The sequence below is a fragment of the Rissa tridactyla genome, chromosome 1, assembly GCF_028500815.1.
Source record: "Rissa tridactyla isolate bRisTri1 chromosome 1, bRisTri1.patW.cur.20221130, whole genome shotgun sequence".
Classification (NCBI taxonomy): Eukaryota; Metazoa; Chordata; class Aves; order Charadriiformes; family Laridae; genus Rissa; species Rissa tridactyla.
In genome coordinates, this window is record NC_071466.1 from 206,364,222 (window position 1) to 206,389,124 (window position 24,903).

At 38.4% G+C, this 24,903-nt stretch overlaps 1 protein-coding gene across 8 annotated transcripts in view; it reads right to left on the bottom strand.

The window, feature by feature from the left end:
* Positions 1 to 24,903, bottom strand: part of MAGI2 (membrane associated guanylate kinase, WW and PDZ domain containing 2) — a 757,062-nt gene that overhangs the window by 393,958 nt on the left and 338,201 nt on the right. The window contains exon 1 of one of the 8 annotated variants that reach the window (XM_054216504.1): positions 8,550 to 8,733. The exons of the other annotated variants lie outside the window; for them this stretch is intronic. The gene's annotated coding sequence lies outside the window, so the exon portion shown is untranslated. Of the gene's footprint in view, positions 1 to 8,549; positions 8,734 to 24,903 lie in introns of those variants that run through there. 8 annotated transcript variants of the gene reach the window in all.

Sequence of the window (24,903 nt, forward strand, 5' to 3'; positions counted from 1 at the left end):
TACATTCTATGTCAAATACTTTAATAGATTTTTTTGATAATAACTTCCTAAAAAAAGGGTTTCTTCTGATTTTTTTTCTTTTTTTTTTTTTTTTTTTTTTTGGATTACAGTACTTTGCCTTTGCCGGGCATGACTCATATGCACAAAAATGTGCTTATCGCAAATGAAACACATTTTCAGATTTATATGCTGAGGTAGCCAAAACATAAAGCTTTTGACTTTTAAAGTTTTAAAGTATTTCTAATGATGACAGAAAGGTCCGATGTGCTTGAAGATATGAGGCTCATCACCAAGGGAGCAGTAAGCTCAGGTGAAGGCATAACAAACCAGTTTTCCTCCGTGACTGGGTCACCCTATACCGAGGTGCAGAGGTCTGGTTACACACACACCAGTGAGCACGTATTCATAGGAACAATGCTGGAAAGGATATTCCTTCTGGGTGGTGTGGCCATACAAACATCAATTCATGCTTTAAAAGAAGAATGTCGCATCACTTGGAAAACATCATAGTTTCTTGGCAACTTATACTGCAAACTGGAAGGTATAAAACGAAATTTTTACCCTACACTGCCCTGGTACATCTACTTTTCCCAGAGAATCCACTACTGGCCAGTTTGAAAAGCAGGTTGTGGGGCCAAATACCCTGCTGTTACTCCAGCTGGGGAAGCAAATTTCATCTCAAACATTTAAGATACTTTGACAATAATCCTTGTATTTCCTGTTCAGGTGGAGCCTGGGCTGTCTGATCATATATTCTTATCACAGTGGAGAATTCAAATATACTAAGCTTTACACACAGAGGTGTTTATCAAAGACACAGTATAATGAAAAATAATGTTTGGTAGGAGAGTAAGAAGGTGTCTTCCTTCCACCTTCATGAGCTACCACACCTGAGCTGGTGTGCTTGGTGCACCAACATTTCTAGCAATACTCACTCACAGCCTCACTCACTTGGTGTGAGCAGAGACAAACTGAGATCCTCGGTACTTAAGAGCCACGGTCAGTCCCATGAGAGAGCATGGGGGCACGTGGGACTTTTCTATTTAAATGAAAGTGGGCGGAAGAAATGAGCAAGAGAAGAAAATGTTCAAGAGTGCATCGCTGTGCACTGTGCCCCTGCCAAGGATGGTCTGCATATTATCTCCTGGAGGCACAGAGCAACAAAAACTTTCTCTTTGCTTTTAGGGCAGCCAGAGGCAACACAGCATCTTATGCTGCGGACTGTTGTGGCTATCGCCAAGAGCCTTGGCAAAGGCAGCATGCTAGTATCGAGTACTGTAATGCTGAACTAGCAGATTACACCAATGCAGCTAAATTTTCTTGTGCTGTCTCTCTTTTTGTTTATTTCTTTCCTGCTTGTTATCACAACTACGCCATAGAGAGTTTTCTTTGGAACATTCTTCTAAACACAATAAGGCAGCATACATTCTTTATCCTAACGGAATAGTGCGTGAGGTACCCACCATATCTCACTTCCTCTGAATAACTTCAGGAGAGAACAGAGTGAGATAAACCCCGGCTACCTTTTTTCTAGTCAGAAAGTGGTGAAACCTCACTGAAGGCAACGCTCACATGGATGAGGCCACAAAAGTAGGAACTGTAGGAGCTACAAAACCCAACTTTTGTTTTCTCCTGTGCTACTGAGTCATTGTGGGAACCGGGTCCAGGTATTAAAGATCAAACTGCACATAAATTCAAGAGCAACTTGTTAGGAAGGGCTGTGAGATCCTGACTTAAAGTTACCTCTGTATAAAAATGATCACGTACTTTCTCCGTCTCATCCTCCTAGTTTATTTTTAGTCTTATGAATGAGTGTAAACGCTTATGACTTTTTAGTAAAAGGAACTACACAAATGTAAAATATTATTCGTGGAAGTGAACTGTCAGCCCTTAGAATCTGAATTCTTTACATATTCAGCAACTAGGTATTTTTATACAGGTTCCACCACATAAGGGGAAGAGAGCATTTACCACTGGAAATTAACACTACCGTTATTTGATTGGTATGAAAGCAGCCGCAAATGCACTTCTTCAGTTTAGTTTTGAATCCCGGGCAGAGCGCATATTTCACACTGTAATAGGCAGTAACTTCCACAGACGGGGAACATAATTACAATGTCCTAGCTCCCAAAGGCTGAAGGTTGTAAAGGATAATATATAGCACCTGCTGAATCTGCACAAGGAAAAAAAACACAATAAAGAGCTCCCTATCGGCACACTCCTTTTTCAGAAGGACTTTCCAATAGGCGTACAGGCAGGTGTTTTAGGATGGTTATGTCACTGCAGATGGTTTGATACTGCTATTTGGTGGCTGCAATGTCAGAACAGGAGGTGACAGGAACAGACTATCCCTTCAGTTATTCCAGGTTTTAAAATCCAGCAATGAAAAAGCTAGGAAAATTTTGAGTTACCCCTTCCTGTTGTGCAGCACAGTCCTCTTACTGCTATCTAAGGGATAGCGACCACCCGTCCCATAAAGATTTCTGCTTTTCTGGGGTGCAGGACTATAAAAACAAATGCTGCAAAGATACCCACACTTCCACAAACTCCTCACTTCTGTTTCCCAGAAGCTATTTCTATTGCATCTTCTGAACAAGAAACACCAAGACAAGAGTGTAGTCTTCTGTCATTCAGGAGTTGCAGAGCTCTGAAGACAGAGGCACAAACACTTCCAGTTGTCCCAGTCACAGACAGTGAACAACGACGAACTGACCAAGCTCCTTTGTTCAGCCTTCCGCAAATCTCCTCAGGCGTTTTTGATTTGCAGAGTACTCCAGAAAGCTGGTGTCATATTTAAGCTTTGCTTTTAGATACACTTGATCCCAACTTGATCTGCAACCTTAATTAGTGAGAAAGGCACCTTTCCTCATTCCTCTTTAGGTTACGTGCTAGATTACAGCATTGTTAAAATACAAAACGCTGGATTGTATCTGACTGCACAGCATTACAAGGTGACGCCAAGTTACTTTTCGCAGTTTCTGTCAAGAAGATGACTCTGAATGTGAAAAATCCTTGGATGAAAGGGAACTCTGCCCTGAAGGTCCTGTCCCTGCAGAAGGTCTGCTCACCAACATTTCACTAATTTCACTACGATCTCTGCCACCTTCCGGACTCATCATGGCTTCTGCTGTCATGGTTCACAGAGATGGGTACAATCACTCCAACAACTTTGGCCAACCTCATGAGCATTCCTGAAGATTTAAGCCAGGGCCTTAGGAGCAGAGTCAGACGGAGAGCACAGGAGTGCCGTGTCTCTGTGCTCCCGTCGGCGCAGGTTTCTCAGCAGATGACCAAGTTGGGAGCGAAGCAATCCATATCCAATTAGTATGCTTGAATCAATCCAGACCCCAAGAGTTCCTAAATCTTTACTAACTTCCCGCAAGCTTTACTTTCTATTATCTAGGACAGGCTTTTATAACTTATGTCATCTCTGTCATCAGAAAAGCACTCTAGCTGCAATAATTTTTCACACTGTACATCACTGCAATTTATTTATTTGACTGGAAAGGAAAGGATAACTGAAAAGAGAGCTTTTATTGTGATTTGCTCTCTATTGCAATGCTTCCCACATCCTTGCCCATTTGTATTCCATCACCTCTGGGTTATGAGCATTTCTGTCAATGGGGATTGTCATGGCTGTAAAGACTTAACTCCTAATACCTCCAGATTAAAGAATTTTTCCCAGGCACTTTTTTTTTTTTGGTTCATGTTTTTATAAGGCATAACAGTTAGGGGGTTTAGAGGTTCAGTGATCACCTACTGCCAATCCTATTTGCTTGTTTTCTTTGCCAGGAAGGCACTAAAATGCATTCAACCTGAGCCCCTCTGCAAGATCAGCTTTCTTTTCTAATGTTCTTTTGTCTCCACTCTATAGTGAATCTTGGCACTGATTTCATCAGAGGCTGAGCTCTAAACTCTAACGATCACACTCTCCTTTAGGACCGTTCATATGATGATATAGGTATTCAGGATACATATTCAGATGATCACAGTGTCCTGACAAAGATGCCAGCTCTAACTGCTTCATTCAGCAGGGAGGGAATTTTGGGTAAATTTTTTCCAGCAAATTTGACTAATGTTGGGATAAAAAATAATTTCCTTTTTGTAGTAGGCAGACTAATGACTTTGAGAGTATCTCATTCTGTAGGCTTCTGGATATGCACTTCTGTACAACCTGCTTCCCCAGCATCAAATTCTGACTTCACTTGGACCAAAGAAAGGCCAGGAGGCAGAAAGTGTATCTCACTGTCCCAGAAAAAGGATCTGGGGCAGGAGGGAAAAGTCATAAATGGTTGGCAAGGTCAAATCAAAGAAGATTTACAAAAATAAAATAGTTTGTGAAAGGTCAGGAAAAAAGTATGAGAGGAGGAAAGAAAACAAATTATAAGGGTGACAGGGAAAAGACGGTAAGGTCAGGTTAGAAAAATCTTGCATCTCTTCAGATGAGAGTGGTTTTCTTTCTTCAGCTGAAAAAGTCAACTTAACCTTCCATGCTCAGAGAAAGAGCAAACGCAGACAGCACAGTTTTCAGCTAACCCTGCTGTTGATGTTTCATTTTTTACAAAATAATGGACAGCCACTAACACTTGGGTATGCTCTCTATATAAACACCAAACACCACCATAAGAACCAGCTTCCTCTTTACCCTACAGTGTAGTACAGTCAGGAGAAGACTGTTGCAACAGTGATAAGAGATAGATCTGTCCCTAAAATTTTTATCTGGTGCTGGAAATGAAGACACATGGATCTGGAATGTGCTATATAAACATGGAAGCAATGACAGAGGAACAGCTGGGATGTTCTTATTTAAAAAAAAAAAAGAAAGAAAAGAAAAAGTAAATTCTGCTGACCATACTCTTTTCTTGACTCTGTGGGCTACAATCAGCTCTGTCATAGTGATATCATTTACAACAAACTTGATTTAAACTGGTTGCATTAGGGCAACCGGGAATACTATATGGCCTTTAATGTTCTTAAGCTTGTTTTGCAGTGAGAGCGTGATGGTTCCTACACAGGCATTTGCTGCTGAAATGGGAAATAGGTGGGCTGTTTGCTGAGTCTGTCAGCTGGAACACTGACAATCGCTACTTGGACTGCTTCAGTGTAAATATAATTTTCTCAGACTTCAATACTCTGGGTCTGATTCTTCTTTAATGTCAGTATACATTAATCTACTTCATTCTTCTTATATTTTATTTACATTACACCAAGAATACAATCCTGTCCTTTATGTTTAACCATAGGATGGATTTACGCAGCTTATAGAAAGTGATGGTGAGAAATTTTCAAAGCGCCACCATTTTATTTCTATCTTTGTTTTCCCCTCCCCCTTTACAAAGGTCCAATGTGTCAGTGCTGTGCCCTGGGAAAACGCATATTTGCAAGCAAAGTCCCTGGGCAGTTTTCATTTCGTATTGAGAATAAATATCAAAAGCCTCGCTTCATTTCTTAAATCAGATTTTCTCTGTTAAAAGCCCGCGTTAAACAATGTCGTACTTAATACTCACATAATCGATAGAAAATGCTACTAGTTGGATGTGCGTGTTTCATTTGGGTTAAGTTTGCTCATTTCATTTCTTCTAGAAACTTTTCTGCCTGTGAACCTTCAATCCAGTTTCTCTAAATGTGCCCAGTTAAGTTCTGAAATCTAATTTGTTCCTGTTCAGTATTAGACTCCTATGCTTTCTGGTTATGTACGTACACATCTGGAAATCAGCCTGATTTGGTTTAGTTTCTAAAACCGCAGCTGCATTCCCTTGTTTTGTAACTACGGTCAATGTGCATTAGGCATCTGGAATCTTTCTGTCACTCAAACCATTTTAACTCTATTTATTTCGAATATCTCTCGTTGACATTTCTGCTTGTCTGATGGTTGGCAAGATGTTTGTTTTCTTTTTCACATTCCCACCGTGCAATTGTGTCACTTTCCATGAAGCAAACTGTTTACTACTGTCAAATTGTCTACCTGTGCAATGGCAGTAATGGGATCTGCATGTGGTGTTGAAGTTCCATTTTCGCTCCTCTCCAGCGGTAGTGGAATTTTATACCCTAACTCCAAACATTTAGGTCTATGAAAATTAATCTAGAAAGACTGTAACAAGTCTGTCAAGTAACATTTGGGGTTTTTATAAGTACTCCGCACAACATGCTTTCTAAGCACTGACTAAAATGTAATGCTTCTTGTGATGGGTAAATGGCATAATATTTATACCATTTGTTTTCTGTGAGGGAAGCTTTTAAAGTTATTCTTTTCTTGCTGAAAATCATATTCATAATAACAGAGAAACCATTACCTTAAATTGGAGAGAAAGTACAGGAGTTCAGTAAATACAGTGATTTTTCAATCCATAGGCATTATTAAGCAGCCACAAAAATAACCCCGGCCACATTTTCTGGAGAGGATCCATACTATTCACAACTTCTCAGAGCCATCCTTCTGCCTCCTACTTGCCCTACTTTCGTGCCATGGAGCCACCTTCTCTCAGGGAACATTTAAAGAAGCGGTTGCCACCGGAGCGAACTTCCCTGCCGCCCCACGAATGCCCTGGCACCCGTCACTGCGGAGAACCAGGGGCCCCTTCCTCGCCCCCCCACCTCACCCCACACATCCACAGCTGGAGGCTTCTCCCAGCCCTGAGCTGCAAGTTCTGCTGAGGAGCGTTAAAGCAAAGCAGAGCTGCGGTGTCAGGCTGAATGGCCATTCCACCCCAGGCTCCTTCCAACAAGCACACTCGTAGTACAATTAAAGGAGTGCCTTCCTCCCTCCTCCTCCTCCCCCACTCGGTCTTGTAGTATCTCAACGTGAACTTCTCCCTTGGATAAACAAATACTCGCACTGACAGCTATATTTCTGGCCTTTTAGGAATTTATTCGCGTGCTTTTTTTTTTTTTTTTTAAGGGTTTTCAGTTTTACCTGTCAGTTGCGCTCACTACTGGCTGGCATTTCTTTTTCACCTGTATCGTGGGTGGCACATTATCTAAGACACATGTTTTTCAACCCACTTACCTAATTCCAGCAGTACAGGCAGAAGCTGCTTTATTGCTTTATTAGCAGGATTTATACAACTCGCAACAAACATTTTCTCGAATTTTGTTTTGTTTTGTTTTGTAAGCAGTAGTATTGGCATGAGGTTCTGATTTCAGGTAAAACAATCACTGCCCACTACAGCCCCTCAGCCAGTCAGGCAGCCAAAGCAAGCAAAGCCAAACAAGCCAGTCAGACATTATCAGAGAGAACGGTGATTAGAACAAACAACAATACAGTGGAAAAACGCATGGCTATTCAGAAACCGTCTTTGGGGGACTGGAGAAGAGATATGGAGCCATTTTTCACTAGGTTCACGAGAAAATGTCAGCACACAGATGCTACTGTACTGTCAGATTGCATCTTAATTTGGCCAAAGGGGACCCAGGCAGTCACCCCTCACAGACAAATTTTAAAGGCCCATTACAAATCTGATTTATTGGTTGCTAAGAATCTCCCTGCTATGGTCTGCAGATTTTGCACGACATGGAGCTGAAATCCAGCTACAGATAAACGTATGCTTTTCTGTATGATTTAAATCCATTTGAATTCAGTATTTCTTGGACATCGGTCAAGCCTCCCCCCTGTTTGCCCACCCCCTTCCCTCCTAATACCTTAAGGCAGTTTACTTCAGAATGAAGCAGAGCATTAACCTGTACAAAATTGCTAATTTGTATATAACTCTCTTGCTGCCATTAAAAAAAAAAAAAAAAGAAAAAAAGCAAATGCCTTTTGTTCTAAAAAGGCAGGGAAAATTTTTCAGGAACAAAAGAAATGCATCTGCCCAGCAAGGGAAATGAGAAATTGCTGGGGTTTGTTTCAGATGTTTAGGCATGCTGGTGTTAACAGCGACCATTCAAATAAAAATGTTAATTTCCTTCTGCCTTTCACCTTTTTAAAGATTCTGTTGGCTTTTTCCTAACAAAAAAAAAAAAAAAAAAGCGTATTCCTTGCCATCAGTGAAAAGCCAAAGATCGTAGGAGTGAAATGCATTTGGAATTGCTGAAGAAACACCATTCAAACTTGCTCTACTTGCACTGCCCATTGTTACGATTCAGACAATGTACAACAACAATCACAGCTCAACTTCTAACCATGCCCGCTTCCCAAGAAATTCAAAGTCAACAGCTCTTTTTATTTCCATAAGCATCATAATCAAAGCCTTCATTTGCAGTTTCCCTGGCAAAATCCTAACAGCATCAGAACAGTGATCTGACAATTTGTGAAAGAAGCATGCAGTTTGTCTTAAAGCATGGTGTTTCGTACAGGAACTATTCTAAACAAAGACAACACCAAAACCAACACAAGAATCGCGCAAAGCAAGTCCGACTCAGCCCAAGTTTGGATTCAACATCTGGCTGAACACGGTAGTGCCTCTAATTTTGATTTTGGCTTTGTGGGATTAAAACCCATCTAATCTCTTCAACTGACCCCACCACAGGTCCCAGCTATACTGCTTTACAAATCAAGAGAGGGAGAGAGAGAGAGAAAAAAGGCAAGAAAGAGAGGCAGAGTCTTATCCCACCTTTCCATGGCTCTCAGCCCGTCTGTCTTCGCATGATCTGCAAACCACCTGTACTGATCCAGCCCATTCTGGGGGCAGAAAAATATCTTCCCCAGTAGATGTAGCCTCAGCCGGGCTTTGATTTTTTTTTTTTTCGGCACGAATGTCTAGAATCTTCTGCTTAAACCAGACACAGCGAGACAAAACTGCAGCTGAGCTCTTTTGTTTTCCCTCCTCTCCGGGGCTGAAGCAGCGGCGCTCCCGGCGCTCCCGCTCCCCTCCCACCCCCGGCGGCCGCCGGAGCGCGCGGATCCGCCGCCCCCCCGCCAGCCCCCGGCAGCCACCACCTTCCCCAGCCCTGCCCGGCGCCTTCCCGGATTTTTCAGTAAAAGGGGCAGCTTTAGGTGGCGGTCAGGTGATCTTCCTGTGAAAAAAACCAGAAAGGATGCTCGGGGATGGAGCGCATGAATCCGTGGCGGTTTGCAAACTAGCCATTTACATTACAAAGCAGGGCGAAAAATATAGCTCTGAGGAGATCATTAGGCATTCGTCGGCTTTACAGTTCTCCTCCAGCAAGCCACAAAAGCAGGCACGGCGGAGAGAGATGTAATTAAACTTTTCAGTGCTAATAATCACGCATAGTTTGTATACCATGACACTCCTAAATATTTAAAAGTGGGGGCTTATTCCTAAATAAACATAATAATTTTTCATATTTTCATAGAGTCTATGCTGGTTCTGTAAATCCCTTTACAGTTCCTTCCCAACTGTATGTTTTTTTTTTTAGAATACAATCTTTAAATATTTATGCTGAAGCCATATTTAATATCTCAACAGCAAATGGACCATACACAACTGAAAACAATTATTAGTTCTTTATTCACATTATTACATTGTAATTCAAATTATCTTTAACATAAGGGCCATTACATGTAAACCTGACTCTCTGAATTGTAGATTATCCAATGGCCCGGTTCCCTGGGATTACCCTGATTAAAGCTACCATACTGTGCAGGGTTTTGGAGCTTAGACTCTAAAAGACTGAAAGAATGAAGCCGTATCCCCAGATTCTGTGAGAGTCCTAGTTATTGCCAAGTTTTCAGAAAGACCCAAATATTTTTGCCAAAGTTATACTTGCTTGCAACGTATTATTTTTATAAACAAAGACTGTAAATCTTGATAAAATGCTGATTTTTTGACACCAGTTGCCATTAAAAATTCTCCAACAGGGTTAATAAGACCAGAATTTCACCCAACGTATCTCCTTTGCATTCATTATAAAACGTTAGCAAAGAGGAAACATTTGCGAAACTAGACACAAAGGGTAAAGTAGGTATTCATATTTAATCAGACTCTGAGAAACTTTAAATGTGTAGCTGTAATATATCACCTATTTCAGAACAAATCTAAGCCCATCCTCCTATGACCATATTCTTAAAGACTCAAGTTAAAGCCAGAAACCCTACTCCTCTATCCGTCACCCAGCACAGGCACTTCTAATGCTTCCCAATGTTTCCAGAATATCATAAATAACCATTTACCCAACTCCTAAGAACTGCAGATCTGTTCACAGACCTCACCTGAGTCCCTCTGGCACTACGCACGGAACACACATTTCCACTTTTTGCTTTCCACGCTACCACTCTTATGATGTAAGGTTTTTCCTAAGCACACAAAGGAGCAACCTGAATTTGGTTTAGGATACCAAGGAAAAACAGCTATATGAGACACCATGGATTATCTGCACCATATTACTAGGCAATCTCTACAAGATCCATACTGCCAACTCTCTTTATCTTGCTCTGACTTTCAGAGACTTAAGGTTTTTAACTCCTTGTTAGTGACACTGCAGTAGGAGTACTTCACATTATTCCTATCATAGACAAAATTTCTGCCATAGTCTGTGAGCTTTTGGCAGAAGCCAACACTGACTCCAAGGGGCTGGTGAAATTCCCATAACTATAATTCCTGAAGCTCTTTCAAACCACTGTTCCTAGGGGGGAAAAAAAAAAAAAAAGAAAAAAAAAGTCACTGGAGTTTTGCTTGTGCTAGAGTTCATGTAATTATATGTTGAAAAAATTTCAGAAGTGGGACCCTTGTCATGCCAAGATAAGCATATCCTTGATATCCTTGTAGAAAAATATTCAATGCCTTGCACACTTAACGCTTTTATGATGAAACTAACATTAATATTTTTTAAACACATAAATATTTTTTAACAGAACACCTTTACGATGATCTGAACAATGAAAGCCATGGGAGCCAACAGAAGCCAGAAAAAACAGACAATTCCACCTGATCATCTAAGTTTCTGGATGTAAGTGGAATTCCGCAGTTTTGGGCGACTCTGTATATCCACACGTAGTTACTCTATTAATAGTTGTTTCCCTGCATCCTCCTGAAGGAACAGTAGTGAAAGAAGGGTAATGACATATGTTGACTAGAATGGGTCAAATAGAAGAGAATCAACCAGGAAAATCATCTGAAGGGGCTAGCAGAGACAGCCAGACCATTTTTCGTACTCTAATTACTTCAGAACTCATAACGCAGAATTGCATACGTATCGGTGTTTTCTAACTTGGATATCAGCAACAGCCTTCTACTGCTATAAAGTCAACATAAAACTTGTTCTTTAGTAAAGAAATCTAACATTGCTGAAAAGGCAAATAGACGCCATTATCCTGCCAGTAATAACGCGGCGTAAATCATGGGGCTGCTTGACAAAATAACCAACCTAAAGCCAACTACTAGCATGCAGTTGTGTCACCCTGTGCACAGGACTCCCATTGAATGGGATGAGCTTCTTGATGAGCAAGACGATCACATCTTACACATACTTATTACAGCCACTAAAAATGTTCAGTTTAGCAGCAGAGTACACTACAGGTTTTCAACAATAAAATGCTGTGGTCACCCACCTAGTGCTAAGTATGGTTTATGACTCCCAAAAGACAGTCATTTAATTTCTAAGAAATAAAGCAATGATTTTAGGCTTCCCATAAAGTCTCTTAAAATGCCTGGGCTGCCGCACAAATTGACAGGAACAAGCGATTCTGAGTTTATGAGTTGATGCAGAAATAGGTACAGGCCCAATCCACTGGAAGAAACTGGACGATTATCTTCTATCTAAAGGGTATATGTATACATACATATGTAGAGATAGATATATATATACAGACATGTGTACGTATTTAACCAAAACCATATAATAAGTATGGATCAAAACTTGTCTCAACCACGCAGATTACAATTATGTTTTGGAAATTGTGTGCAGTAATACTTATAAAAATAAAAATCTGCACAAACCGATCCTTTACTCAAGAAATAAATGCAGTATTTTTTAATCATTAAGTTTATCACCTGTAATCCTTTGAGAGGAATTTGAAAGCTTCCTGGCAGAATCACTATTTTGAAATGATACTCTTTTAAAAATTAGAGCTTTAATTTGAACAACAAAACATACATAATCAAATTATAGAGGCATGACGAAAATAAATTAATGGTCTACTTCGGTATAGAAACAGTCTCAATATTTGCAATGTTAATTTTAAAACAGTTAAAACATGCATACATCAACATAAAGTAACAATAAACCCCCCTATGTTATTTGTAGTACATAACAGCCTTAAGGCTGGATTTATACCTCAAAGAAGCCATAGAACTAGGTTGCATTTTTTTTACAGTTCATTTATATGCAAGTCAAAAAGGTAAATGCTTAAAAATGAAACTATGTCCAATTAGTAGGAAAAAGGATATGTCATGTAAGGGTATTTATAAAGTCTTTTGGAATTTGTGTGGCAAACAGGCATGAATGCTTTCCTTTCCCATTACTCTTCAGATGTAGAATTTGCAAGTCTGTGTTGCAAAAGTAATGCTAAAGGAGATAAAACAATATTAACTTCAGATCCTTTACATCAATATCATTGATGAGTGAAAATATCCAAGTGCATACAAGTTACACACGTAACTTATACAATGGAGAAAACCACGACAAAATTTGCACTGCCAGTATTTTAAGTATCTTTTATCTTCAGAAATACTGTACATTATAATCACTAAGGTTAACTATTCTGGCTGGATTCGGTTTCGTTTCTGGATGTACCTACAGTCCTTTGTGCTCATAGGGGAAAGATTGCCAGGAGGAAAGAGAAAGAAGAAAGGCTGAAGTCAAGATGTGGTCCTATTCCAGTGACACTATAAATAAGCCATTTGACATGTGTGGGCTGTGACCCGTGCTAGAGATAGCATTTAATGCAGGCCCCTCTGTGGAATGAATTAGTCATTATCTTTGACTTTAAAACAGACATAAAGAACTGAGAGATGGTGAGCAAGGTTAATACAAATATCCTTTGGAGCTCCTGGAATTTTCTTGTCTAATTATGGGAAGCCACAGGAAGAGATTATGGAAACTTTCCCTCCTTCAAAAACCAGATTAAAGATAAAAATAGAAGAAACATAATTCCTTTGAGAGGTAGGAGAAAATTCACCATCCAGCCTGCTAGAATGTCCATGCTGGTTTTATCTTGTGGGAGCGATACAGGAGTGACTTCAGCCCTTGGACACTACTAAAGAAACCGCTTGAGCAAAATGGAAATCGAATGGACAGATCCCATTCAACACTGATGTCAACAGTAGGCCCTTACTTGCTGTTTCAGAAGACTGTGCTACAGGAAAACTCATAACAATATAAAAAAAGAGAGTTTGGACTGTGCGTAGCTACCGAAATATCTCATAGCTCTTTTTGTGAAGCAGGAATTCAATACCAATATCCTGGCTAGAATCTAGAGCGAGGATAAATGTTTTGCTGACCCAGACTGAAGAGAGAAAAATTTTATCCTTTACTTTGCCGTATAGATACATGGGTACACCTGTGTATATGCATGTGTGTGATCATTGCTCCGGGTAATTCCTATCAGTCTCAAGAAGGAAAACAGGACATATTCCTCAGAGTAACAAAATACAGTTAAAAAAAGATACATAAATAACTGACTTTTGTATCTAAACTGTCTTCAGTGCTGCTGTTAATCTCTACATACACATCGCTTTCCATCCATGAAATGGCACAGTCATTCCCTTGTACAAAATTTGTAGATGGTTCAATTCAATTCAATATAATTCAATTTGTAGAGGGTTTGTATAATTTGTGTAACTTTCAGCCAAACTTTTACAAAAATTCTTGCCAGCTTATTTGCCAACCAATCCTGAGGTGTGTGTTTCAGAGAACACCGAATGTCTTCATCTAACTGCTAAGCACAGTAGTGTTAATAACTTTGGCAGAAACAGGTGGGTAGTGATGGAAAAAAAATATTAAAATGTCTGGTTATTTTTTGGAGTATATTAATTCAACTTTCTTGGGATAGTTCAACTGTTTCTCCCTGAGACTGTACTAATGCCTGTACAGGCGCATGATGAGAAGGAGAAGACAATTATAGTCCTCTCCAGACAGTGTGTTCATTAAGTGTGCTATTTTGGATAAGTAAGTTTTTAATTGGTTTCCAGTGCCTGTAAGGAGGATGGCCTATGGTAGCATGGCAGTGAGGATCCACACCCCTACCGCTTTCCCCTGTTGGAATTCAATAAAGGTTAATTGGATTACAATGGGGGTAGCCACAAGATGTCAATTACTGGTGTATTCACAGTGTGGACCTCTTCTTCCAGTGGCTCTTGATTGACTCACTCTGCACACTTCTCTTATTACAGAACCTCTTCCTCTTCTTCCCAGAGAATAAGCACTGTGCAAAGATGCCATAGTCTTTATTAAACAGCAGCATAATCACGCAACTCTTGTGGCACTGCCTGCAAAAGTTAAAGCTCCACCTGGTCTGAGTTTACAGCATGTGACCTACTTTATTTAAAGCTAGTTCTGGAATGTCCTTCTGCATCTGTGACTTTGCCCATGTGTTGATAGTCTCCCTCCCTAGAACTGGGAAAAGATACCATTTTATGAATTGTGCAAAACCATTCTCTGTCCAAGGGGGGAAAAAAATATATTTTTGTTTGTTCATAGAACAGTTTGGAAAGAACTTCCGCAGATTGCAACTCTTCAGGGTATGTGAAACAATTAAGAAGAATCCTTTACCCTATCTTTCTGACTGCTTCCTAGTCCTTTAATCTGATTTAAGATCTGAAACCATAAAGATATCAAATGCTTTTGTTAAAAGCACCTAGCATGTTCCAAAACAAATGAATAAAATCCACGAAAACTGGCCAAAGAATTTGCCAATTCTCCTTTTACATAAACGATATTTTGATGAAATCTAATTCTAAATAAAAATTAATACTTTTGTATGTTTGTTCTTTCCTCTGTTAAATAGTCAGACATAACAAGTTTTGATTTGTAAAACCTTTTAATGGAGAAAAATAATTTCCTGACCTGTAAAGAACAGCTAAAGTGTAAAATTGAAAAATCACTGTGGTTATATCAACATTAATGACATGACTGTGTTTTTACTCCAATATTATTTCACCCTGATTTAAGAAGAGCTAAATAGCATGTTAGCAAACATTCCTTAGCCCGGTGTGCAATACTGATCCTACCACTAGTAGAAATGAAACAGAAAGAATAAGAGAATTTAAATTTGCAGGAGGGATAGATGTAATATCATAAAATAACAAGGCTCTTGACTGAGGCTTCTTACACTAGTATTACTGCGCTGTGCTTCCAAGTTATTACATATTTGCTCATCCACATGTTTGCTCAGCACTCACTAGTCCCTATATATGATGCAAACCCCACTTAAAACAAAATTTTAATAACAAATTTTGGGTTAATACCATGCTAATAATAAAATAAAAAAAATCAAATTGTTAAGCATGAAGTCTGTTAATTTATTATATTTCCATGCATCATTACTATAAAAAATGTTATTTATTTATGCATTTAATGTCATAATAAGATAAAGGAACTTACAAAAGAATGCAAAATCCATTTTGGTATTCTATTTGTACATACTTTATTAATGTGCTGGTTCAAAATTAATTATATTTATATAGGGATGCTATAGTACATTTGCAAAAGAAAATGGAAGTCTTATACTATTTGCACAGATAATGCAACTCCACAGTTTGCTAGTTGCAGAATGGTAGCACATTCACTATAGTAACCCTTACGGTTACTTACCAAAGAGTATAATTTTCCGCTGAAGCCAACAAACATTTTACTGAGAAGTGGTTGATTTCAAATTTCAAATGTTATTGTTCTGGAGAGACCCAACAATTGGAAATTATTATGCATGCTCTCTTTTTATTTGCCCCCCCTGTGTCATATGGGAAGAGGAGGTAAGCATTTTCCATACTATTCCTCTTCCACCCTAAAACTCCCAATTTGGGGAAGTCATTGGGACATCTACAGGCTAGGAGTTTAAACTGAAATTCTGGATTTTTTGTCTGTTTGGCTCCGTAGCTCCTACTAACAAAAAGCCATAATGAAATGACTCGAAATATATATATTTAAAAAGTGTCTATTTGTAAATATGGGGTATGATAGACACTTGATGGATCAGATACTATTTAAATTATTTTACTTCATCTTTCTTGTTGTATTTTTGGCATTTTAGTTATGTGTGGTAACATTTTGCAGTGAATAAAAATTCTCTGGTATTATTATTATTAATAGTATCTATCTTTGTATTCATATGCTGTTTTAAAAGCAATCTTTTTTGCATATTACATATGTTTAAAAACAGTATGAAGAATTAGATAATTTATTTCCTATATGCATGCATAAACTTGATAATTTTAATTTTGCATTTAAATCAATTATTGGATAGTTAAGAGACTGCCAGACTTTTCTGTACCATTTTGATTTTTTCTTTCTAAAAAAAAAAAAAGCCTCCTATTCATAGTGTACATAGTAATATTCCATCTAGTCATTAATAGTCAAACACGCACACAATGGCACATCTGACATAGGCAGCTGAGTTGGGAATTGAAACCATAATAATTAACAATAGATTTCCTGATCTCACCATGACAAGTAAATGAAACACTCTGCGGTGTGCTTGCCCACTGGAAGAGGGAATTAACTCAGTATGAAAAGCAGAATGGAAGCATATCACTGATTAGATTTAATGCACAAGAAACGCAACAATGGGAAGCTTGTGTCAGCAGAACACATCAAACTCTTTTCTAAATATTGTGCATGAGCATGCAAAAACACACACACATACATATTCCCTATAAGAACCATAGTGAAATAGCAGATGTACAAAACACAATCCCAACTCCAATAAATAAATTTAAAAAAAAATAAAATTGTATGCTCTTATTTCCTATGAATAATTTAAGTTAATAGTTAAATTTTTCCGGTAATTTTGGTCTCACTGACTTCAGGTTTCCTATTTAAACGACTCCCCTATTTGTTGCCCCTCTGTTTAAGCTCGCGGGTCTTCTCTGTTCAGGACCTTGGAGAGCAGCAGCGCCCGGCGCCCCGCCCCGCCCCGCTGCCGGCGGCCCTTGGGCCGCGGGAATAAACACCGCTTTGCGCTTTCATTTTACATAAATTATCGTCCTCTCTTCTTCTGGATGTCTCTTATGGCTGCTCCATTTTTCCTTTCCTCATCCTCAAATTCCCTTTTTCTTTTATAGTGGCATTTACTGTTGCAGCAGCTTTCCCATTTGTCTGAAATGAAATGTTCTCCCTTTCATTCTTCAAACTAATTTTTTTTTTATTTTTGGTAAGGCTGCCTTATATTTATTGCTGACAATATCATCGTGGGACATGCAAGAGAAGTATTGTACCAAGCATTACAGTTTTGTTGGTTTAATATATATCTGGTCAGATATACTGCATTCTTTTACACTGGGTACTGTTACAAAACTTACTTTATAATAACCCTGAATCAGAAATTATTGTGATTGCAGTCATATAAATTTATTCACTACAGTCATAACAATACAGTTGTAGTTATTAATGTTCTATCCTGTATTAAACACATTTGAAAGATTAAGATTATCTTCAAAGCTTGAGAAACCAGTTAAAGTTTGAAATTATAACTAAAACCTAAAAACTTATGAGAGCGAATGATCCCAGTCAGTTCGCTGGAACTGCTCACCTGTACAAAGCCACACGATAAGTCCTTGCAGGGTCTGTACCTAATGATCTCATTAAGGCTCAGAGTTTAATTAACTCTCAGACAGATTTAAATCAAGAATGATTCCCAAAAGTCAGTACAGATTCATTGGTGTAACTCAGTGAATTTTTTAATGTTGGTTTCTCAAGGAAAATTAGGTTTCTGTGATGGCATTATGAGAGGGAAGCAAGAAGGGAGGAGAGGAGGATGTGGGTATGACATACACACTTACATGCATTTGCCTGTGTGTCCTTCAGTCTCCCCTACTAAGCTTGAACACAATGGCCAATTTCAAATGATTTTTATACTGCAATCGACATCTTGTAGCTATCAAGCTTTTACAAGTTTTGTGAAGATACTGGGGATACAGGAAATAAGGAAAGGCTGAATAAAGAGCTCATTCTGAAGCTCAACCACAAGATTCATAAGAAGCTAGTTTTGGGGATGTGGCACTATGGAAGCATTCTTTCTTTTTAAAAGCTGGGAGAGTTCCGAAAATATATTTTACATCTCTCTCTTAATACTGTGGCTTTTGTAGGTTTACTCTGCTATGTGGAATTCAGAGTGCATCCTCAGAGATGGCCTCCCCATCAGAATAAGAATCAGAAGTAGCTTCTGTTTCTTCACAACAAACAAAACACCCATGCAATGTGCTTCAGAAGATTCTGACACAAAAAAATATCCTCAAATGAAAACAGTGAAACTGTTGAAATGATGTGAAGAACTGCTTGTATTGAAATGCTGTGAATGGCTTATATGGGCTCCAAGGCACTTCCTACCAGAAATCCACTTCTAGTCACTGCACTTCTCAATACCAAGTAGCAAAATCAAGCATTATAAAATGGAAGGTCTGAAGGGTAAAGCCCAGATATTTTCCAAAAAAAAGGGACATGTATCCTTTAGACAAGAAGGAGGAAGGCAAAGTTGCATACAAATGCAATCACATTCAAAACCATAGCCTTAATCTGGATCACTCAGAACTCAGTTTGGGCTAACGTATAGGTCACTACATAACTTGGTACCTGTGGATGAGGAACAGTCCGTCTGGCTCCAGTCAGTCCCTAAAGACAAACTTCATAGGTCTGAGGTGAACGTTAGACTCTACAAAGCACATTGGGCTGAAGAAGCAGCTCTTTCTTGGGGAGATCTCACAATGGCACAAAATCACAGGTCTTACTTCCATATGCAGTGAAAGAGGAAGGCAAGCCATCCCCATTACAAGGCCAGTAGTTCTTGATTGTGACATTATTATTATTGAGATCCCATGTCTTCAAACTCAAAAGGAGACCAAATAATGCCAGTCACTCTATAGGCACTGAGAGTGAATGTCATGTGGAAACCAAATCTGATACAGTATGCTACTAATAAATAATATTTAATCTCTAATGGCTCTGCCTTTTTCCTAGCACAAATAAAAATGTTTTTTCTAAAGTGTTTCTGATGACTTGACTATGATGGAGATCAAAAGTTATCCATAACCCACCAGAAGTGTTATTTTCTATAAGGATTCTAGAATTAAGCAGCCCCACACTTCAAACGTGATTACATTTAGCTGCAATACAAGATACAAAGATCTTCTGTAAAAAAACACACACTACCTTTTTTTTGCATATTAAAAATAATAATAATTGTTATTTATCTGTTTTTCTGCTAATCTGAGCTAAAAGATATGAGTGGTAATGCGCAGTGAATGGTATCAATAAGAAGATTTAGAGAGTTAACATTTCCTAGGTCTTATATCCTATGCAATGGGAACATTAGAAACAGTTAAAATACAGATGAACACTTGCAGTGGCTATATGTAAAACTCAGAAATAATTCTAAAAGCTCAATCTCTAATGATACCTTAGGTGGAAATTTTATCTGATTTACAATCATGTGTTGGCATCCCAAGCACACAGCTTACAGTCTCCTCAGAAGGCAGGTAGCTGCAGCTGCTGATTTTCCAGAGTGTCAGGCCTTTATCCAGTTGTCAGACTCAACACCAAGAGCCTAATCTTGCTTTTCCTTCTACTGTATTTTTCTTTATTCTGTGGAACACCTTAGCACATGAAGAGAAACCCATTTTTGACATACATGTCAAGATTTCTAATATTGCAGTTTACCTCACTGCACCTGTTCTCCACTGAAAAGGAAAATTCTTGTGAACAAAGGTTACATATACCAAAATTCAGTGCATATTCATTCAACCCCTCCAGTACTGAATGCTAACTTACTTTCTGATATGAAATTTGATAAAATCATTTTTGAGCCCTAACTTTTGAGTGTTGTTGCTAAAAGCTCTTTATAGCCTAGCAAGCACAAAATACAACCAGAACATTTTATTGCAAATCTTTCTGGCTTGCTACTACATTAAAATATGATACAGAAGGACTTTTCATTGTAAAAAAAAAAAAGAGTAGGACAAGAGTAACTTATCTATGTCTACCCCAAAATGAGAGCTGAAATGTTGGCTAGACTACAGATCTAGGATGAGGGGTAATGGCTTCCTACTAGAAGAGAGTAGATTTAGATTAGATATTAGGAAGAATTGCTTTACTGTGAGGGTGCTGAGGCACTGGCACAGCTTGCCCAGGGAAGTTGTGGCTGCCCCATCCCTGGAATTGTTCAAGGCCAGGCTGGATGGGGCTTTGAGCAGCCTGGTCTAGTGGGAGGTGTCCCAGCCCGTGGCAGGGGGGTGGGAACTGGATGATCTTTAAGGTTCCTTCCGACCTAAACCATTCTATGATTCTATGATCTTGGCTGCTTGTCTCATGGTCTCACGTTCATGCTGGTCTCATGAATCCCTAAAGGATTCATAAGGGGAGTTCTGGATTTTTGTATTGCAAATAAATCTAATCTGATTACAGTGATGGCACAGGCAGCAGTTTTCCTATATAGAATATTATGGGTATTTTTAACTGTGAATAAAGTACAGTAGTTATTCATCCATATGGGATGTACTGCAGATGCTACATTGAGCTTTTGGCATTCTTTTTCTGCTAGTCAATATTTTCATGCCATAGTAAAATATTCTATTTTACAGATAGTCTTAGATAAGAAAGAGTTGCTTAATCAATACAATGATTTTATTGACAGTAGAGTAGCCTACTGAATATTATTGGCATTTCATCACAACAGGAAAAACAGATGATCGAAATGTGGAAAACTCATTTCTTTCAAAGCGGGCTATAGTCAGATAAAGTGTATTCTGAATTGAAAACTAGATAATGAATGGCTGGATTGCTTCTGTCCTCTCCTTCAGAAGGTCAAGTAGGATATACTGGGAGGAAGTTCTTTCCTATTTAAGACATGGTTAAAACTGTCATCTATGCGTCTCATTTCATGAGATAAGTATCCCAAAGGGAAGGAAGAGAATTGCCAGAGATGAGTGATGATCTGGACCATCGCTATGAGGAATAGTGACTGAAAGAAGCTCAATGACTCCTCTTTGAAAACTATGGATCTGTGTATACAAGATACACGCGCCTGTCGCGTGATTCTATGGCTCGAGTTTTCAAAGACTATCTATATCCCACTGAATTGCATAGGAAAATCCAGGAGACAAATCATAAGAAAAAAGCTCTTCACCTATCTACTCAGAGTATAAAATCATGTTATATAATTCTTGTTCACATTCTGGATGGGTTCTTTTCCCTTCCTTTCTTCAGACCATATTTTCATTCAAATCTGATCACCATGCAGACTTCTATTGTAAAATGTATTGCTATTAATAATTTAATCATAGCTGAGGTGCACAAGGTTATTTGCGTTTTGGGGGGCAGAGGTTATTTTACTAAATTTAAAAATGAAAGAATAAAAGAAACATGACATGACTCTGAAAAAGGCCTCGCTACGTTAGGACCTATATATTCTAATCAATAGCACTGTGGAATTCTTCCCTGAGAAAAAAAAAAAAAAAGAAAAAAGAAAAAAGAAAAAAGAAGTTAAATATTAAATGGGCACAAACATTTCTTAAACTCTGTCACAATTTCCAGACACAGTTCATTTGGCATAATTGCGCTTTCTTGTTTTCATTCACTGACCCTAAAGTCCAACTTTCCCACTTTCCACAGTATTACCAATGGATTAACAATTCTGAAAGCCAACCAAGCCAACACTGGTGGTGGTGACAGAAGATTTTAGTCTTTCCATGGAACACTGCATTGTGCAGTTAGTTAAACTAATTTGAGAGGTGATGAGATAATCTAATGATCTGCAGTCTAGTATAGTTTCTCATATCAATATCCCCTCTGGAAAGCTAAGAGACATAAAAACTTATTCCTGTCAGAAATACAGGAAATGCCTGCCTCAGGAAACAGTTAAAAATCCATGCATGCAAAAAAACATAAATCTATCAAGTAAGATAACTGTATCTTTAGATATCCCCATCTCAATGCAGAACACTTAAGCCTCGACACCCCAATAGCTGAAGTACTGATAGCATAAGAGAGCGGAATATTCCCCCATAAAATATAAATTAAGATGCTGAGGTTGCAATCACTATCCCCAAACCAAACAAATATAAAATAAAATAAAATAAAATAAAATAAAATAAAATAAAATAAAATAAAATAAAATAAAATAGACCTTGGACCTTGCCTAAGAATTGCACAGCAGAACAGAAAACAGCATTAAGCATGCCTGGAAGTAACATAGCTGACATAATTACAGGAGAAAAAAAAATCAAAGAAATAAAAAACGTTCATGTACCATGAAACTTGTGCTTCAGCAAATATGAGATCGATGGATTATATGGCTTTCGAAGGCTTTCATTTACAGTTAAATCCAAACTGAAACACCAGAGCATTAAAGTCAGAAAAATCTGAAGGTTAGCATTTTTTTCAATGAACAAAGTATTAAAAGTACTCCCTAAGTGAGCACTTCTTTTGTTATATAAATCCCTGTTCACTGAACCGATTTCCTGTTAGTAGACTGAACCATGGATTAGGTACATTTGATTTGAAGAATGTCACTAATGAAACAAATCATCAGGAAAGGAAAGAGAATTTTAAAGTGTGGTTAGTGCACTGCAGGGTCATAGTGACGGTGTTTTGTACAGCAGGGTAGAAACTCAATGGAAAAAAATAAGGGGGAAATGTGAGGGTATAAAAAGGGATTTATGATGTGGCTTCGGAAAGCTGAACTCTCTGAAAGAGGCATTTGGAACCGAGGTAGCTGATGAAATATAAATGTCAACAACCATTATAGCTTAATGCAAGCAAAACATTGGTAGTACAAAGTTATAAAGAAGTGTGTCTGTAGTTGAAGTTGGTCTAGGTTAATGGAGGCCGTATGTTCTTACAATATGGATCAAACAATCGGCGGTCACAGCCCCCAGCTTCCTCCACTAATGTTGTTGTTAAATTGGTGTAATTTTAAGCAAGTCATGACTGCAATGCCTCAGTTTACCTGTTTATGAAACCGAAAAGCTATTTAACTGTGCTGCAGGGCTTAATTATGCTCATAAATACATGGGATCGTTGTAGGAAACATTATATGCATGTGAATTTTTACGAGCATAACATCTGTATCAATAGTTCTTTGAATAATAAGAAAAGACATGAAATCTGCAGGATTGCAGGTGTAAAGAAGGCGGCTTTTTTTTTTTTTCCATCATTGTATAGTAAGTTACACATAATTAGAAAAAGCAAAACTGAGATAAAATGGGACAACTTTGTAATTGTGCCGAGAATCCAGCACTCATCATCCCAAATGTAATAATCTGTGGCCTTAGGACATTTTTCTGATATTTGTCTGGAAGATAGTCAAGGTTATGCACTGAAATCTAAAAGTCCATTGTTCATACTGTTACAAATTACGCTGCTTATCACTGTGTGGCACAGACACAAGCCACGATTGGCTCCTTGTTTCTATGCCAAATGACAGCTTTAATTATGACATTTGCATTATCATCAGGACAAAATAGTTCAGCAAATTATTTTACCATTTAACATGAAACATTTTATATATTTCAGACACAGTTATACACATTCTTCTCTGGAGATAGTCATGCCGAGACATAGGTGTCTCCACAACACCTTTCTAAAGTGTCCTTCTTGCCTTCTTCACATCGTGAGATATTTGTATGCGGGGTACCTTCAACTCACCCAACAGTCACAGCTCAGTTTTAGTGTTTTGCTTTTGCTTGGGTTATTTTGTAGGTTTGGGGTTTTTTTGTTGGGATTTTCTTTGTTCTTGTGTTGTTGCTGTTGTTGTTCGGGGAAGATTCTGTGTTTCAGTTAGGTGTTCAACCTTAGAGACAATATTCCAGCGTGGCAGAAATTAGAAATAAGTCTATATCCTCCTACATTAAGAAATCACATTCTCTGACGAAAAAAGTTTGTTAATGCACATTTAATACTATCACTAGTATCTCTTACAGAGCACCACTTGAGAAATATTAAACCTTCCGAAAAGCATAAACTAAAGAATTACAGTACATGACAGCTCAGTCTAACTCACTCCAATTCTACCTCTGCAAAAGCCACTGGGAATATCTGTGACAGCCCATCTCAAAAGCAGTTCATGACAGGGCAGAGTGGTGGAAAGATATAGTGAGTAAAGACGGGAAAATAAATAAATAAATAAATAAATAAATAAATAGTGTTTCTATGGAGTAAGTGATGTGCTTTTTCCATGATTCTTTTATATCTGCAAAAACAGAATCCAAAATATATATGGCAGGCCACTGATAAGCAAGGGCAGAGCTAAGGTTAATTTTATATTTCCTCATTTCCCACAGTTTGAATTTGCCAGGTCGAGACACTGGTGGTTAGCTTGTGAAACAGGCTACAGAGGGAAATTTATAGATCTGCAGGTAACTTGTATATATTTCAATTCATTGGTTGGACTACTTTCCATAAACTGTAATTTCATTTTTGTGAGGTTTTGTGGGCGCTAAAATATAAGAGCAAAAACATTTACATAGAAGACTTGAAGTTGATTCAGGTGGCTATAGCTACTGCAAAAGCTGAAAGTTGAGATGCTGCCGCAATTAGGCAAAGGGAAGTATTTTTTTCCACCCCTGACCACATTACTATGGTAGAAGAGTAATAATCATTCCCATCATTCCCATCATTGGATGCTGGAGTTACTAAGGGAGATGGATTATTAGGTTTTCTCAAATCTAGTGTCAGTCTCTGTGGGTTACATTACTAAGTACAAAAAAAGAAGGCAGATGTTTTACAGATTTCTCCTTTTGGAAGAATATGTAGAGGGCTAATGTCTCCCGACCGCAGGCTCCTTGCAGGGGTTTCTTAATGATCAGCAGAGTGCCTGGCTGGTGAAGGAGTGCACCGAGCTACTGGTTCTCTGGGAAAGAA